At 40.0% G+C, this 16,948-nt stretch overlaps 2 protein-coding genes across 4 annotated transcripts in view; both read right to left on the reverse strand.

Annotated features, from left to right (window-relative positions):
* LOC131189569 (zinc finger protein 850-like) overlaps window positions 1–15,797 on the reverse strand; it is a 70,963-nt gene extending 55,166 nt beyond the window's left edge. The window contains exon 1 of the mRNA XM_058165741.1: window positions 15,682–15,797. The gene's annotated coding sequence lies outside the window, so the exon portion shown is untranslated. The remainder of the gene's footprint in view (window positions 1–15,681) is intronic.
* LOC131193127 (zinc finger protein OZF-like) overlaps window positions 1–15,818 on the reverse strand; it is a 54,136-nt gene extending 38,318 nt beyond the window's left edge. Inside the window, exons 1-2 of one of the 3 annotated variants that reach the window (XM_058173008.1) lie at window positions 15,682–15,749; window positions 3,236–3,458 (exon numbers count right to left, since the gene is read on the reverse strand). The gene's annotated coding sequence lies outside the window, so the exon portion shown is untranslated. Of the gene's footprint in view, window positions 1–3,235; window positions 3,459–10,208; window positions 10,448–15,681 lie in introns of all 3 variants that reach the window. The other 2 variants (XM_058173009.1, XM_058173007.1) reach the window with 2 other exon arrangements.
* Window positions 15,819–16,948: the final 1,130 nt, after the last annotated feature.

Consider the following 16,948-nt stretch of genomic DNA (forward strand, 5'->3'; position numbering starts at 1 on the left):
TCAACCTGGTGTCAAGATTTTAACATAATTTACAAATTCTGTGACAACAATTTAGAGACTCTAATTATCAACTGCAAACCTTACTATTCGCCTCGTGAATTTTCCTCATTTCTTCTAATTGCTGTTTATGTCCCACCACAAGCCTGTGTAAACGAGGCATTACGAACTCTAGCTGACCAAATCATGGAGGCTGAAGCCAAACACCCTGATTCACTGGCCATTGTTTTGGGAGATCTAAACAAGGCTAACTTAAGGAAAGAGCTACCAAAATACTTACAGCATGTCAATTGTCCCACCAGAGGCAAGAATACTCTAGACCACTGCTACACAACACTAAAAGATGCCTATCGGTCTTTACCACGTGCAGCTGTAGGACACTCTGATCATTGCATGATTCACCTTGTACCTGCTTACAGGCAAAGACTTAAAGCCATAAAACCAATAATTAAATCAGTGAAAACCTGGACGGAGGAATCAGAATTAAAGCTACAGGCATGTTTTGACTGCACTGATTGGAATATTTTTAAAGATACCTCTGCAGACCTGGATGAACTCACAGATACTGTAACATCATATGTCAGCTTCTGTGAAGACCTATGTGTACCTACAAGGAACTTGCGAATATACAGTAACAACAAACCTTGGTTCACACCTAAACTTAAGAAGCTATGACATTCCAAAGAGGAGGCCTACAGAAAAGGTGATAAAATGCTGTACAATCAGGCCAGAAATGCACTAACAAGGGAGATCAGAGCAGCAAAAAGAAGCTACTCTGAAAAGCTAAAGAATCAATTTTCAGCAAATGAACCAGCAAACATGTGGAAAACTCTTAAAAATATCACCGGCTATGGCAAACCTCCTTCCCAGGCTGAAGGTAATCAACAATTGGCAGATGACCTGAATGAGTTTTACTGCAGGTTTGAAAGGAAACTACAGCCACCTATCTCCACAACCCCCATCTCAGACACACCAACAACAGCCAAGCCTCCTACAACTGACCCCATTTCATTGGGTTCACAACCCCTAGTGATCACAGAAAAGGAAGTGCAGGACCTATTTCACAGACAAAAGCCAGGAAAAGCTCCAGGCCCAGACAAGATAACTCCTTCTTGCTTAAAAGTCTGTGCTGACCAATTGGCCCCCATCTTCACCCATATTTTCAATAAATCACTAGAGATGTGCTATGTTCCTTCTTGCTTCAAACGCTCTACCATCATCCCAGTGCCGAAGAAGCCCACCATCAAGGAACTGAATGACTACAGACCAGTTGCTCTAACATCTGTAGTCATGAAAACCTTTGAAAGGCTAGTGCTTTCCTACCTGAAAACCATCACGAATCCGCTCTTAGACCCCTTGCAATTTGCATACCGAGCAAATAGATCAACAGATGATGCTGTTAATATGGCTCTGCACTACATCCTACAACATCTTGAGTCTCCAAAGACCTATGCAAGGGTCCTTTTTGTAGACTTTAGTTCAGCATTCAATACCATCATTCCAGACATTCTTCTAACTAAGCTAAACCAGCTACAGGTACCAGAACAGACTTGTAAGTGGATCACAAGCTTCCTAACAAACAGGAAGCAGCAGGTGAAGCTAAGCAAGATCACATCAAATACCTGTACAATTAGCACAGGGCCCCCCCAAGGCTGTGTGCTCTCCCCACTTCTCTTCTCTCTGTATACCAATGACTGCATCTCCAATGATCCATTTGTTAAGCTACTGAAGTTCGCAGATGACACAACAGTGATTGGTCTCATTCGAGACAATGACGAATCCGCATATAGACGAGAGGTCGAACGACTAGCCTTGTGGTGCAACCAAAACAATCTGGAACTGAACACACTCAAAACCGTAGAAATGGTGGTAGACTTTAGGAAAAACCCTTCCATACTTCCACCTCTCACAATACTTGACAACACAGTATCAACAGTAGAAACCTTCAAATTTCTGGGTTCTATCATATCGCAAGATCTCAAATGGACAGCTAACATCAAAACATCATTAAAAAGGACAACAAAGAATGTTCTTTCTGCGCCAACTCAGTAAGCTCAAACTGCCCAAGGAGCTGCTGATCCAATTCTACAGAGGAATTATTGAGTCTGTCATTTGCACCTCTATAACTGTCTGGTTCGGTTCTGCAACCCAACAAGAAAAACACAGACTTCAGAGGATAATTAGAACTGCAGAAAAAATAATTGCTACCAACTTGCCTTCCATTGAGGACCTGTATACTGCACGAATCAAGAAGAGGGCCGTGAAAATATTTGCAGATCCCTCGCATCCTGGACATAAACTGTTTCAACTCCTACCCTCAAAACGACGCTATAGAGCACTGCACACCAGAACAACTAGACACAAGAACAGTTTTTCCCCGAAGGCCATTACTCTGCTAAACAAATAATTCCCTCAACACTGTCAGACTATTTACTGAATCTGCACTACTATTAATCGTCTCATAGTTCCCATCACCAATCTCTTTCCACTTATGACTGTATGACTGTAACTTGTTGCTGGCAATCCTTATGATTTATATTGATATATTGATCATCAATTGTGTTGTAAATGTTGTACCTTGATGAACGTATCTTTTCTTTTATGTACACTGAGAGCATATGCACCAAGACAAATTCCTTGTGTGTCCAATCACACTTGGCCAATAAAATTCTATTCTATTCTATTCTATTCTATTCAAATATGAAAATATGTAGCATCATCACAGTCACATCTCCAACATTTCGCTTGGATATCAGGATACATACATGATAATTTTTTAGGATCTAAGTGCCATCTATAAAACATCTTATAAAAATTTTCCCTTAAATTCTGTGCTTGTGTAAACTTAACATTGCTGTCGATATAATTTACTTGGACTTCAGTAAAGCATTTGATAAAGTAGACCATAATCTACTACTAGATAAAGTAGAAAAATGTGGGTTAGACAGCACCACCACCAGATGCATTCGTAACTGGCTGACCAACCGCACTCAACGTGTAGTCCTCAACGGAACTACATCCACATGGAGGGAAGTATGCAGTGGAGTACCCAAGGCTCTGTTTTAGGCCCAGTACTCTTCAACATCTTCATCAATGACTTGGACGAGGGGATAGATGGGGAACTCATCAAATTTAACAAAATGAAATTCAACAGTGAAAAAAGTAAGGTTCTACATTTAGGCAAAAAATACAAAATGCACAGGTACCGTATATGTGGTACCTTGCTCAATAGTAGTACCTGTGAGAGGGATCTTGGAGTCCTAGTGGATAACCATTTAGATATGAGCCAGCAGTGTGCAGCAGCTGTTAAAAAAGCCAACACAGTTCTGGGCTGCATAAACAGAGGGATAGAATCAAGATCACGTGAAGTGTTAGTGCCACTTTATAATGCCTTGGTAAGGCTGCACTTGGAATATTGCATCCAGTTTTGGTCGCCACGATGTAAAAAAGATGTTGAGACTCTAGAAAGAGTGCAGAGAAGAGCAACAAAGATGATTAGGGGACTGGAGGCTAAAACATATGAAGAACGGTTGCAGGAATTGGGTATGTCTAGTTTAATAAAAAGAAGGACTAGGGGAGACATGATAGCAGTGTTCCAATAACTTAGGGGTTGCCACAAAGAAGAGGGAGTCGGGCTGTTCTCCAAAGCACCTGAGGGTAGAACAAGAAGCAATGGGCGGAAACTGATCAAAGAAAGAAGCAACTTAGAATTAAGGAGAAATTTCCTGACAGTTAGAACAATTAATAAGTGGAACGACTTGCCTGCAGAAGTTGTGAATGCTCCAACACTGGAAAGTTTTAAGAAAATGTTGGATAACATAACATAACATCAGAGTTGGAAGGGACCTTGGAGGCCTTCTAGTCCAACCCCCTGCCCAGGCAGGAAACCCTACACCATCTCAGTCAGATGGTTATCCAACATTTTCTTAACCATCTGACTGAGATGGTGTAGGGTTTCCTGCCTGGGCAGGGGGTTGGACTAGAAGGCCTCCAAGGTCCCTTCCAACACTGTTGTTATATTATATTTATATTTATATTATATTATATTATATTATATTATATTATATTATATTATATTACATTGTATTATATTAATTATATTATATTATATTTCTAACCCAGATTTTCTCCCATGTTTCCAACATTATTGGTTCCTGAATATTCTGTGCCCATTTTATCATACAATCCTTTACCAAATCCTTTTCCGAATCTATTTCAAGCAACACATTATACAATCTCTTCATATGCTCCTGGGCCTGATTTCTAATTTGCTTTATTAAATTTTCCTCCCTTTGCATTATACCAATTTTTTGATCTTCTTTCCATCTAGCACTTAGTTGCCCATATTGAAACCAAGTATAATTCCTCCCTTCTTCATTTAATACCTGTAATGATTTTAATTGCAAGCTATCTCCTTCAGCATACAAAAGTTCTTTATAAGTAATCATTTCCTGTTTCTGTTCTATATTTATATTCTCTATTGCATGTCTGGGGCTCACCCATATAGGAATCTCATAGTCTAGTTTATAGGAATATTTTTTCCAGACCCGCAAAAGAGCACTTTTCAACACATGACTCTTAAAAGCCCTATCCACTTTTTTTTCGTAAAATAAATACGCATGCCATCCATATAATGTCATAACCTTCTATATTCAAAATTCTTTCCTCCGTTAAATTAAACCAATCACTTATTACTGAAAGGGCTACTGCTTCATAATATAGTTTAAAATTAGGCATTTTTAGGCCTCCTCTTTCCCGTGAGTCCTGAATTATTTTCATTTTAACCCTCGCCTTTTTACCTTGCCATATAAATTTATTAATCCCAATCTGACATTCCTCCAAATTTTTATCTTTCTTGATTATTGGTATCATCTGGAACAGAAACAGAAATCTAGGTAACACATTCATTTTGATAACCGCTATCCTCCCCAATAACGATAGTTGCAGTTTTTTCCAAGCATTCATGTCTTTCTGAACTTTTTGCCATAACAACTCATAATTATTATTATACAGTTTCCTGTTCAATGAGCTAATATAAACCCCTAAATATTTAACCTTTTTTACCACCTCATATCCTGTTATTTCCTCTAATTTTTGTTTCTGTTGTTTAGACATATTTTTGATTATCACTTTTGTTTTATTCTGATTTATTTTAAATCCTGATACCTTTCCGTATTCATCAATTGTTTCTAACAAAGATATACTTAAAATTATAGGATTTGTTAAAGTAACCACTACATCATCTGCAGAAGCTCTAACTTTATACTCATATTGTCTAATTTTAATCCCCTCTATCTTCTTTAACTCTCGTATTTTATCCAATAATGGTTCCAGAGTTAAAACAAACAATAGCGGCGATAAAGGACATCCCTGTCTCGTTCCTTTCGCAATTTTAATAACTTCTGTCAAACTACCATTTATTATAATCTGAGCTGTTTGCTCTCCATAAATCGCTTTAATTATTCTAACAAAGCAGTCCCCAAATTGCATTTTCTCTATTAATTTAAATAAAAAATCCCAATGCAATCGATCAAAGGCCTTCTCCGCATCCAAAAAAATAAGTGCTGCCAGAGTGTTCTTCTTTTCCAAATATTCTAATATATTAATAATCTGTCTAACATTATTTCTCATCTGCCTCCCTTTTATAAAACCAGATTGATCAGTATGAATTCTTTGTTGTAAAACTAACATTAATCGATTTGCTATTATTTTAACAAAAATCTTATAATCATTATTTAAAAGTGAGATCGGCCTATAATTCCCGGGTTTAGAGCAATCTTGCTCCTCTTTTGGCATCAGTGAAATAAAAGATGTTTTCCATGATGGGGGTATTCCCTCTCCTAATTGTATCTGATTAAATAATTCTTTAAGTGGACCTAATATTTCATCCTGTAATTTTTTATAATAACTTGGTGTAAGTCCATCTGTACCGGGGGTTTTCCCCATTTTTAATTGTTTAATTGCCTCCACTATTTCTCCAGTAGCTATCGGCCGATTCAACTCCTCCCTTCGTTCTAATGTTAAAGTATTAACCTTATAATCTTTCAAATAATCATAAATATCCCTATTCGGTATTTTATCTTTCGCATATAAAGTAGTGTAAAATTCTGAGAAGGCCTTTTTAATTTTATCCTGTTAATATATCTCTTTACTTTTATATTCTAAGAGGAGAGGACCTAAGAAAACTTATATTGGAAGCATTGGTTGAATTTATTGAAGTGGAACCCCAAGAGGTAGTTTATCAAATTGATAAAATATATAGAGTTAATTCTTGGATCGCAAGACAGAGAAAGCTTCCTCGGGACATTGTGGTTTATTTTGTGAAAAGAACTATGAGAAATCAGATTTTGCAAGCTGCATATCAGACAACTTTGAAAATTGGAGAACAGGAGCTGAAGGTCCTGAAAGAGATTCCTTCCAAGATGTTAAGAGATAGGAAGGAATTTGTTTTTTTTACACAAGAACTTAAAAAACACCAGCTTCAATTTAGATGGGAAGTGCCAGTTGGTCTGACAGTATTTTATCAAGGAAGGAGATATAGAATTGAAACTGTTTTAAAGGCAAAGGATTTTCTTTCTACAGTTTTGAAAGTTGAAATAGAAGTGATAGAAAAACTTCAAGAGATCCAAGAAGGCGTGGTGATCCAAGAGGCTTCATTGCTGCCAGCATCAGAGGAGCCACAAGAGCAAAGGGTGACAAGAGGAGCTCTTAAGTGTAAAGAAGAGCAACAGCTTCAAAGTAAAAGTAAGGACCCCAGTATGGAAGCTGTGGGAGGAGCTAGACAGAAGATACCGGAGGAGGATCTTCTGTTGTCTGCTTCAAAGCTTCAGGAGGCCAGTAATGGCAAATAGAATTTTGTCATGGAATGTTAATGGTTTGAATACAGCTCAGAAAAGAAGGAAAATATTTCACTACTTGAAACAATTTAAAAATGATGTGATTTGCCTGCAAGAGACACATATCAAATTATCAGACCAAAAATACTTAATAAACTCAAAATTAGATAAACATTTTGTTGCATCAGCTTTGGATAAGAAGCAAAATGGAATCGTTGTATATATCAGGAAGGATATACCAGCTAAGTTAATTGAGGCAGACATTCAAGGAAGATTTATTGCTATTGAACTGGTGATAGATGCAAAAAAGACTTTACTGATAGGTATTTATGCACCTAATCAGCAACAAGAAAAGTTTTATAAAATGTTACCCGAGAGGTTGACCCTCTGGGATTACAGTTCGTTTATTTTATTAGGAGACTGGAATGGAGTAATTGATACAAGAAATGATAAGAGAACCTCTTCTAAGAAGATACCTATACATGCAAAACTACCAAAATCCTTCTTTGAAATGATGGAAGACTTTGAGTTTAGAGATATATGGAGGTTACGGAATCCAGATGAGAGAGATTTTACTTTTTTTCCCGATAGGCATCAATCTTTTTCACGAATTGACTTTATTTTAATTTCTAATGACTTGCTTTCTAGGGTGAAGAAAATGAAGATATATCCGAGGTGTTTAACTGACCATAGCCCAATATGGATGGAATTATTACAAGGGAAAAAAGGTGGTAGAACATGGAGGCTAAATGAAAATTTGTTTAGATATGAGGATAATGTAAATTAATGTAAGAAACAGATGAAGGAATTTTTTGATTTTAATATGCATAAGGGGACAGCGATAGGAACTGTGTGAGACGCGAGTAAGGCTTTTATTAGAGGTATATTGATATATCTGGATAATAGGCAGAGGAATAATAAACAAAGGCAGCGTAGGTACTTGGAAGAAGAAATTCAAAAGAAACAACAATTATTAATTCAAAATCCACAAGACCACAAACTTAAAAAGGCTATAAAGATATTACAGAGTCAATTTAATATGTTAATTGCAGACCAGGTGGCAACGAATATACAATATGCTAAACATAATACCTTTTGTAATGCAAATAAACCTGGGAGGTGGCTGGCATATAACTTAAGGAAAAAACAGAAAGCATGTGTCATAGAAAGTTTAAGTTTTATTGTTTATAAAACGGTTGCAAAAGATGTGAAAAAAAAGTAGTAAGATAATCCTTACGTTATGACAGGCCATTCAACGAATGTTTGAAGTTACAACATAAACACCCCAATACAAATCCGTTTCAAAGTTGACTTTTTGCAGCCCACCACCCCCCCCGGAGTCCTTCACCCTTACGACAAACTGCAGAGATGCTTCAGCACACACACACCCCTATTTCCCTCCCATCTTGCCCGGTGAGTCCATGCCAATCCTTTCCTCCCCAGCCAAGGTAAACCACTCTGATATCTTCTTAGCGCCAGCAGTATAAAACTAGAGCCAGCGGAGCTAAGAAGAAATCATAATAGTTTATGCTGGCTGGGGCGAAAGGATTGCCATGGAAACAACAGAGGTTGGATTTCTTCTTCTTGATTGTGCCACATGGCCCACCGAGGGAATGACCTTCTCTACTCGGACTTTCTGAGCTCATCAAAATGTAAGTGAGCAAATGGTGATGGGGTGGAGTATGGAGGAGACCCATAGGGCTTTGGGGAAACCAAGGGGCAGGAAGCAGAGCAAGGGGTATCCTAGACTCAAAGAGAAGGGTTAAGGGGGACGTGATAACTCCTCTTCCAGGACCCTTGAGGATCTGTCACAGGGTTGACTTATTCTCTAGGGCACCAGAGAGCAGGACAAGAAGTAATGGGTGGAAGCTTGTCAAAGAGAGATCCACCCTAGAAGGAAGGAGGAATTTTCTGATGGTGAGAAGAATTAATCAATGGAATATCTTGCCTCTGGGGAGTTGTGGGTCACTGAAGATTTTCAAAAATAGATTGGACAACCATTTGACAGATCTATAAGGTCTCCTGCCTTGGGCACGGAGTTAGACTAGAAGACCTTCAAGGTCTCTTCCAGCCCTATGATTCTATATTCTTAGCAATTTAAAGATGTGGAAACTTCAACTGCCAGCATTCGACAGTCAGCATAATTTACACTGATCAAGCATTTTTTGATTTCCTCTTCTGCAAAGCTTGTATTTCCCAGGTCCTTCTCAGTCTCCAACTTTTTTTTTTTCCCCATACCCTTACTCGAATTCGAACTTGGGCTGCCTGCATATTAGGCAGTTGTATTAACCTCTGAGCCACAAGTTTTCCTCCCTTTATCAGCTTGAGCCAGGGGTTTGTCGTGAATGTCTTAATATATATATATATATTTATATATATTTTTATTACTGCAGGCAACAGTAAGCTATAATTAAACTATCTTAAAACTATTATACCTAACTTAAAACAAACTAGCCTTTGTTAAGCTGTCAAAAATATTTGTTACAGCTAAGCTATCAAGCGGAGAAACCTCCCTAGAAAATAGGCAAATATAGTGAAATAGGAGTGGAGTTTTCGGAAGCCATCTTTCGGCTAGCATCAGGTTTTCCTTTGTAATCAGTAAACCAGCTTTTTCATTCTTTCCCCCAAAATTGAAATGTTGGGATAGACCTTCTGTGAACATGGAGGTTCTCAATACAGGTAATCCTTGATTTACATCCATAATTGAGCAAGACAGTTAAGTGAGTTTTACCTCATTTTCCAACCTTTCTTGCCACGGTTGTTAAGTGAGTCACTGCAGCTGTTAAAGATAATAGCACCGTTGTTAAGTCAATCTGTCCTTCCCATTAACTTTGCTTGTCAGAAGTTTGCAAAAGGTGATCACGTGACCCCGGGACTCTGCAACTGTCACAAATACGAGCCAGTGGCCAAGGATCTGGATTTTGATCAGGTGACCACTGAGATGCTGCAACAGCTGTAAGTGTGAAAAACGGTCAAGTTACAACTGCACTGAAAAAAGTGACTTATGACCCTTTTTCACACAACCGTTGCAGCATCCCCACGGTCATGTGATCAAAATCCAGATGCTTGGCAATGGGTTCATATTTATGACGGTCGCAATGTCTCGGGGTCATGTGACCGCCTTTTGTGACCTTCTGACAAGCAAAGTCAACGGGAAAGCCAAATTCACTTAACCACGTTACTAACTTAAACACTGCAATGATTCACTTAACAACTGTGGCAAGAAGGATCATAAAATGGGGGGGGCTCACTTTACAAATGTTTCACTTGGCAACATAAATTTGGGCTCAAGTGTGGTTGCAAGTCCAAGACTACTCCCAAGAACAATTTCATAAGTGGGGGAATCAATTTCTTTTTTAAAAGCTGCGTTCTGACCTTTGTGCTTTTGGAAGACTGGGGCTGGCAGACAAGTGAAATCAGAGGCTGGAAGTCCTTAGATTTTCTTTTGGGTCCATCCTGCAACTCCGTCTCAAGAGACTTGCAGAGAATCTAGAAAGCCTTAGTAAGACCACACACAGAGTACTGCATCCAGTTTCGGTGACCACACTGTAGACAAGATGTCGAGACTCTGGACAGCCTGCCTTCAAAAGTTGTGGGAACTTCATCACTGGAAGCTTTCAAGAAGAGAAACTGGATTGAATTTGAGATATAAAGAGAAACTGGTTTTCCCAAGATGGCGCCGACGAAGGCTGCCTCGGTGAAATGCTCTCTACTAACTGTTCTCTGTGCCTCACTACGGATTTCCTACTCACGAGACCATCAGCTAAAAATTAAGGAACATTTCTTTAAGGAGCAGCTTTCTTTGATCTCACCCCCACCTGTCTTTACAAACACGGAGGAGATTCTAATACAGGAGGAGGCAATTCCCATGGAGCCATGGATTACCAAAAAAAAACAAACGACAAAAGCGACGGAAGAGAGGTAAATGAGCTGGGATCTTAAACAGATTAAGAAGTCGCATTAAAACTCCTCTGCCCTCAATTTTCCAAACAAATATACGCTCACTTGCAAATAAGATGGATGAAATACTCCTCTTAAACAAATACTATTCTGATTTTCGCAATTCAGCAGTCCTATGCTTCTCTGAAACCTGGTTAAATGAATCAATTGAAAATAGCAGCCTGAACATTCCAGGGTTTCAGATTGAACGATCAGACAGGATTCCAGAAACATCTGGTAAAAAGAAAGGAAGAGGCTTATGCCTATATATTAGCAGAAACTGGTATCAAGATTTTAAAATAATTTACAAATTCTGTGACAATAATTTAGAGACTCTAATTATCAACTGCAAACCTTACTATTCGCCTCGTGAATTTTCCTCATTTCTTCTAATTGCTGTTTATGTCCCACCACAAGCCTGTGTAAACAAGGCATTACGAACTCTGGCTGACCAAATCATGGAGGCTGAAGCAAAACACCCTGATTCACTGGCCATTGTTTTGGGAGATCTAAACAAGGCAAACTTAAGGAAAGAGCTACCCAAATACTTTCAGCATGTCAATTGTCCCACCAGAGCCAAGAATACTCTAGACTATTGCTACACAACACTAAAAGATGCTTATCGGTCTTTACCACGTGCAGCTGTAGGACACTCTGATCATTGCATGATTCACCTTGTACCTGCTTACAGGCAAAGACTTAAAGCCACAAAACCAATAATTAAATCAGTGAAGACCTGGACGGAGGAATCAAAATTAAAGCTACAGGCATGTTTTGACTGCACTGATTGGAATATTTTTAAAGATACCTCTGCAGACCTGGATGAACTCACAGATACTGTAACATCATATGTCAGCTTCTGTGAAGACCTATGTGTACCTACAAGGAACTTGCGAATATACAGTAACAACAAACCTTGGTTCACACCTAAACTTAAGAAGCTATGACATTCCAAAGAGGAGGCCTACAGAAAAGGTGATAAAATGCTGTACAATCAGGCCAGAAATGCACTAACAAAGGAGATCAGAGCAGCAAAAAGAAGCTACTCTGAAAAGCTAAAGAATCAGTTTTCAGCAAATGAATCAGCAAACATGTGGAAAACTCTTAAAAATATCACCGGCTATGGAAAACCTCCTTCCCAGGCTGAAGATAATCAACAACTGGCAGATGACCTGAATGAATTTTACTGCAGGTTTGAAAGGAAACTACAGCCACCTATCTCCACAACCCCCATCTCAGACACACCAACAACAGCCAAGCCTCCTACAACTGACCCCATTTCATTGGGTTCACAACCCCTAGTGATCACAGAAAAGGAAGTGCAGGACCTATTTCACAGACAAAAGACAGGAAAAGCTCCAGGCCCAGACAAGATAACTCCTTCTTGCTTAAAAGTCTGTGCTGACCAATTGGCCCCCATCTTCACCCATATTTTCAATAAATCACTAGAGATGTGTTATGTTCCTTCTTGCTTCAAACGCTCTACCATCATCCCAGTGCCGAAGAAGCCCACCATCAAGGAACTGAATGACTACAGACCAGTTGCTCTAATATCTGTAGTCATGAAAACCTTTGAAAGGCTAGTGCTTTCCTACTTGAAAACCATCATGGATCCGCTGTTAGACCCCTTGCAATTTGCATACCGAGCAAACAGATCAATAGATGATGCTGTTAATATGGCTCTGCACTACATCCTACAGCATCTTGAGTCTCCAAAGACCTATGCAAGGGTCCTTTTGTAGACTTTAGTTCAGCATTCAATACCATCATTCCAGACACTCTTCTAACTAAGCTAAACCAGCTACAGGTACCAGAACAGACTTGTAAGTGGATCACAAGCTTCCTAACAAACAGGAAGCAGCAGGTGAAGCTAAGCAAGATCACATCAAATACCTGTACAATTAGCACAGGGGCCCCCCAAGGCTGTGTGCTCTCCCCACTTCTCTTCTCTCTGTATACCAATGACTGCATCTCCAATGATCCATCTGTTAAGCTACTGAAGTTCGCAGATGACACAACAGTAATTTGTCTCATTCGAGACAATGACGAATCCGCATATAGACAAGCCTTGATTTATATTGATATATTGACCATCAATTGTGCTGTAAATGTTGTACCTTGATGAACGTATCTTTTCTTTTATGTACACTGAGAGCATATGCACCAAGACAAATTCCTTGTGTGTCCAATCACACTTGGCCAATAAAAAATTCTATTCTATTCTAAAAAAAAATTCTATTCTATTCTATTCTATTCTATTCTATTGTATAAGATTTATTTATTTATTTATCATTTACATTTTTATACTGCCCTTCTCCGAAGACTCAGGGCAGTGTAGCAGATAAAACAACAATAAACCAGAAAAGTTTTAAAATACAATACCAAATTTAAAAATCTAATTTAAACGCCGCATGTTAAAAATAGTTAAATAAAAATTATAGAAAAATAAAAAAAACCTATTAAAAGCCCACTAAAAACCCGCAATATTTAAAATCAATCAGGCCAGCCCCGCTTGGTGAAAAAAGAAGGACTTGAGCTCGCGCTTAAAGGTCCAAAGATCAGGGAGAAGACGGCTTCCCACCGGCAGCCCGTTCCACAAGGCCGGGGCCCGCACAGAGAACGCTCTTCCCCTGGGGGCCGCCAGCCGACATTGGTTGGCTGACGGCACCCTAAGGAGGCCCTCCCTGTGGGAGCGCACTGGACGCACCGGACGATGGGAGGTAACTGGCGGCAGCAGGGGGTCCCATAGATATCCCGGTCCCATGCCATGGAGCGCTTTAAAGGTGATGACCAACATCTTGAAGCGCACCGGGAAGACCATCGGCAACCAGTGCAGCCTGCGCAGGAGAGGTGTTACATGGGAGCTATGCGGTGCTCCCTCAATCCCCCGCGTGGCCGCATTCTGTACTAGTTAGAGCCTCCGGGTACTCTTCAAGGAGAGCCCCATGTAGAGAGCATTGCAGTAATCCAGATGGGAAGTGACGATGGCATGAATGACTGTGCATAACGAATCCCGGTCCAGGAAAGGGCGCAATTGGCGAATCAGGCGAACCTGATAAAAAGCTCCCCTGGCGACAGCCATCAGATGGTCTACTAAAGACTGCCGTGCGTCCAGGAGAACGCCTAAATTGAGCACCGATTCCCTCGAGGCTAACGATTCGCCCCCTACAGTCAGCAATGGGATAAGCTGACTGTGCCGGGACGCTGGCATCCACAGCCACTCCGTCTTCGATGGGTTGAGTCGGAGTCTGTTTGTCCCCATCCCGACCCGAACGGCCTCAAGACACTGAGTCATCACATCGAGACCTTCGTTGGGGTGGTTCAGGGTGGAAATGCACAGCTGAGTATCGTCAGCATACAGCTGACAACTCACCCCAAAACCACGGATGATCTCTCCCATGGATCTCCCCCATGGATGATGTTTTACAGATGGCATTTACCTCCGGCGAGGTTGCCAAAGATGTTTAAAGATAAATCAGCTAAATGTTGGAAGTGTCACTAACTACCTGGATCTTACTATCATATGTGGTGGACAGGTAAAAAAGCAAAGAGGTATTAAAAAAATATTAAGACACGATACAACGACATATTGAGTTGAAACCAGAAATATTTCTGTTAGGACTTTTACTGGAAATCTATAATAAAGAGAATGTATATTTAATTATTCATGTATTAACTGCAATTAGAATTGTATTTGCACAACATTGGAAGAGATTCCCATTGAAGAGAAGGTGATAAGGAAAATATTAGAATGCACAGAAAAGAATAGATTAACGTTACCTATTAAAGAGAAAGAGCAAACTGAATATTATATGATATGGGAAGTATTTTATCAATGGTTGGAGAATAAAAATGGAGTTTGGAAATGAAGACCAAAAATAAGTAGAAAACATATTAAGAAAAAGTTATAAATAAAATGAAAATTGTTAGTAAATGTATGAAGAGTATAATGATATTTGCTGTTAACAGGATATTATTATTGAAAGATGCTAAGAAGAAAATGGGGAATTTTACAATATTTAAATTTGTAATGTATTTAACATATTATAAAATGTTAATGTGAAAGATGTGATAAATGAATGATGTAGCACAGAGATGTACGTGCCCAAAACACACACTGCATAAGGAAAGAAGGAATGTTTTATATTTATTGGTTTTTTTAAAAATAAAATATATATATAAAAAAAGAAGTTGCAGGAGCTTTATCATTCATTGGAAGCTTTCAAGAAGAGACTGGACTGCCATCCCTCAGAAATGATATAGGGTCTCCTGTTTGAGCAGGGGGTTGGACTAACCGTAACAGAGTTGGAAGGGACCTTGGAGGTCATCTAGTCCAACCCACTGCTCACGCAGACGACCTATGCTAGGAATTCGATCCGCCGACCTTTTTGATCGACACCTAGTCAGGCTAAATGACTAGATGACCTCCAAGATCCCTTCCAACTCTTGTTATTCTCTTAATCCGAGGCTTTGACGGACAGGACAAGAGGCGTCGCCGTGACCTCCCGCCAGCCCCGCCCCTTTCGAACCTCCGCGGGATCCTCCTCAAGATTCAGGGAAGGAAGAGACGCCGCTTGCAACTCAACGGCCCCGATGCGCTTTTTGTCTCCCCCACTCGTGACGCCTCCACGCCGCCCTTTTTATGCCTTTCCCCGCACTCTGCATTGCGGAGCTGTGTGCTATGCTTGAACATGGAGGTTCAGTTTTCTACAGGAATAGTGAGCTCTGCAAGGACCAACTGTTGTATATTCTCCTTTACCAGGAGAGTTAAATAAGTGCAGGTTTTTTTAAAAAATAAATTATTTACTTAAGGATAATTTCCCTTTAACCTCCCCCCGCCCCACTCCCCCTTCCTGGATTTCTTATTCTCTGATCTTTTCTTTTTCTGAAAGTTTCAAATGTAACTTACCCTTTCCGAACTGTTGAGATTCGCCCAGCAAAATTAAACAACGACAACACCAAACGAAGAAAAGTTTTATCCAAAGGAGCTACAGGAAAAGGAATTCAGGAAGAGGAAGGGGGGGGGCGAGTCTACATTTACGGATCTACTCTAGCTGCTGAACTTTGTGCTTTTAACCCGTTCAGCTTTGGGGGACGTTTCACTATAACATGGTTGTAAAATGATCTCCCAACTAATCCGGCTTCCTGATGCAGAATTCAGCAGCCAGAACAGCATTTTACAGCACAGATTTAAAGCAACATGGAACAAAAAATGGATTTGCAATAACGCTTCCATTTTGGAATAAATTCTCCTAGGGATTAATTTTAGTTAGCCTTTGTTATAACTGTATCCAAAAAAAGGTTCAGAACTGGTCCTAAAGTGGTTTTGACAAAGTGTGTTTAAACTGAATCCAGGTACAAAGGACTTTCCAGCAGTGTGCATGACAAGAAATACAGGTAGTCTTCCACTTACAACAGTTCATTTAGTGTAGTGGTGGGTTTCAAATTTTTTTACTACCTGTTCTGTGGGTGTGGCTTGGTGGGCGTGGCCAAGGAAGGATACTGTAAAATCCCCATTCCCACCCCACTCCAGGGGAAGGATACTATAAAATCGGTATTTCAGCTGGGACTCGGGTGGCAGAAAATAGTTGGGGGTGGGGCAGTCAGAATTTTTACTACAGAATTTTTTTCTTGGAACTACTCAAAATTTCTGCTCCCGGTTCTCCAGAACTGATCAGAACCTGCTGAAACCCACCTCTGATTTAGTGACCGTTGAAAGTTATAAGGGCACTGAAAAAAGTGACTTATGACCATTTTTCAGAGTTATGACCTTTGTAGCTTCTCCATGGTCATGTGATTTAAAATTCAGACGCTTGGCAACTGGTTCATATTTATGATGCCCCTCCCATTTGCCTCTCCTTTTAAACTCCACCTCCAGGTGTATCTTATGAAGGGGATCGGCCCCCTCTCCTCCTTCGAAAGCCACATTGCTCTCTCCTCCATTCTTCCCTGCGTGCCCTAGGATGAGGAGGAGATGGGCTTTGGTCTTCATCAGAACCCGTCTCCCTTGTTCTAACTCTCCCCTGCTCTGCCCAGCCTCACTTTGCCCTTCCCCAGTTTGCTCCACAGCCAAGGGAGCCATTCTCTCTCTCTCTCTCTGTCAGCTGTTCCTCGTCCATCTCAGAGTCAGACTCGGACAGGGGCAATTCATGCGGTTTCTCCCTCTCCCACATGAC

Source organism: Ahaetulla prasina, chromosome 2 (assembly GCF_028640845.1).
Source record: "Ahaetulla prasina isolate Xishuangbanna chromosome 2, ASM2864084v1, whole genome shotgun sequence".
NCBI lineage: Eukaryota > Metazoa > Chordata > Lepidosauria > Squamata > Colubridae > Ahaetulla > Ahaetulla prasina.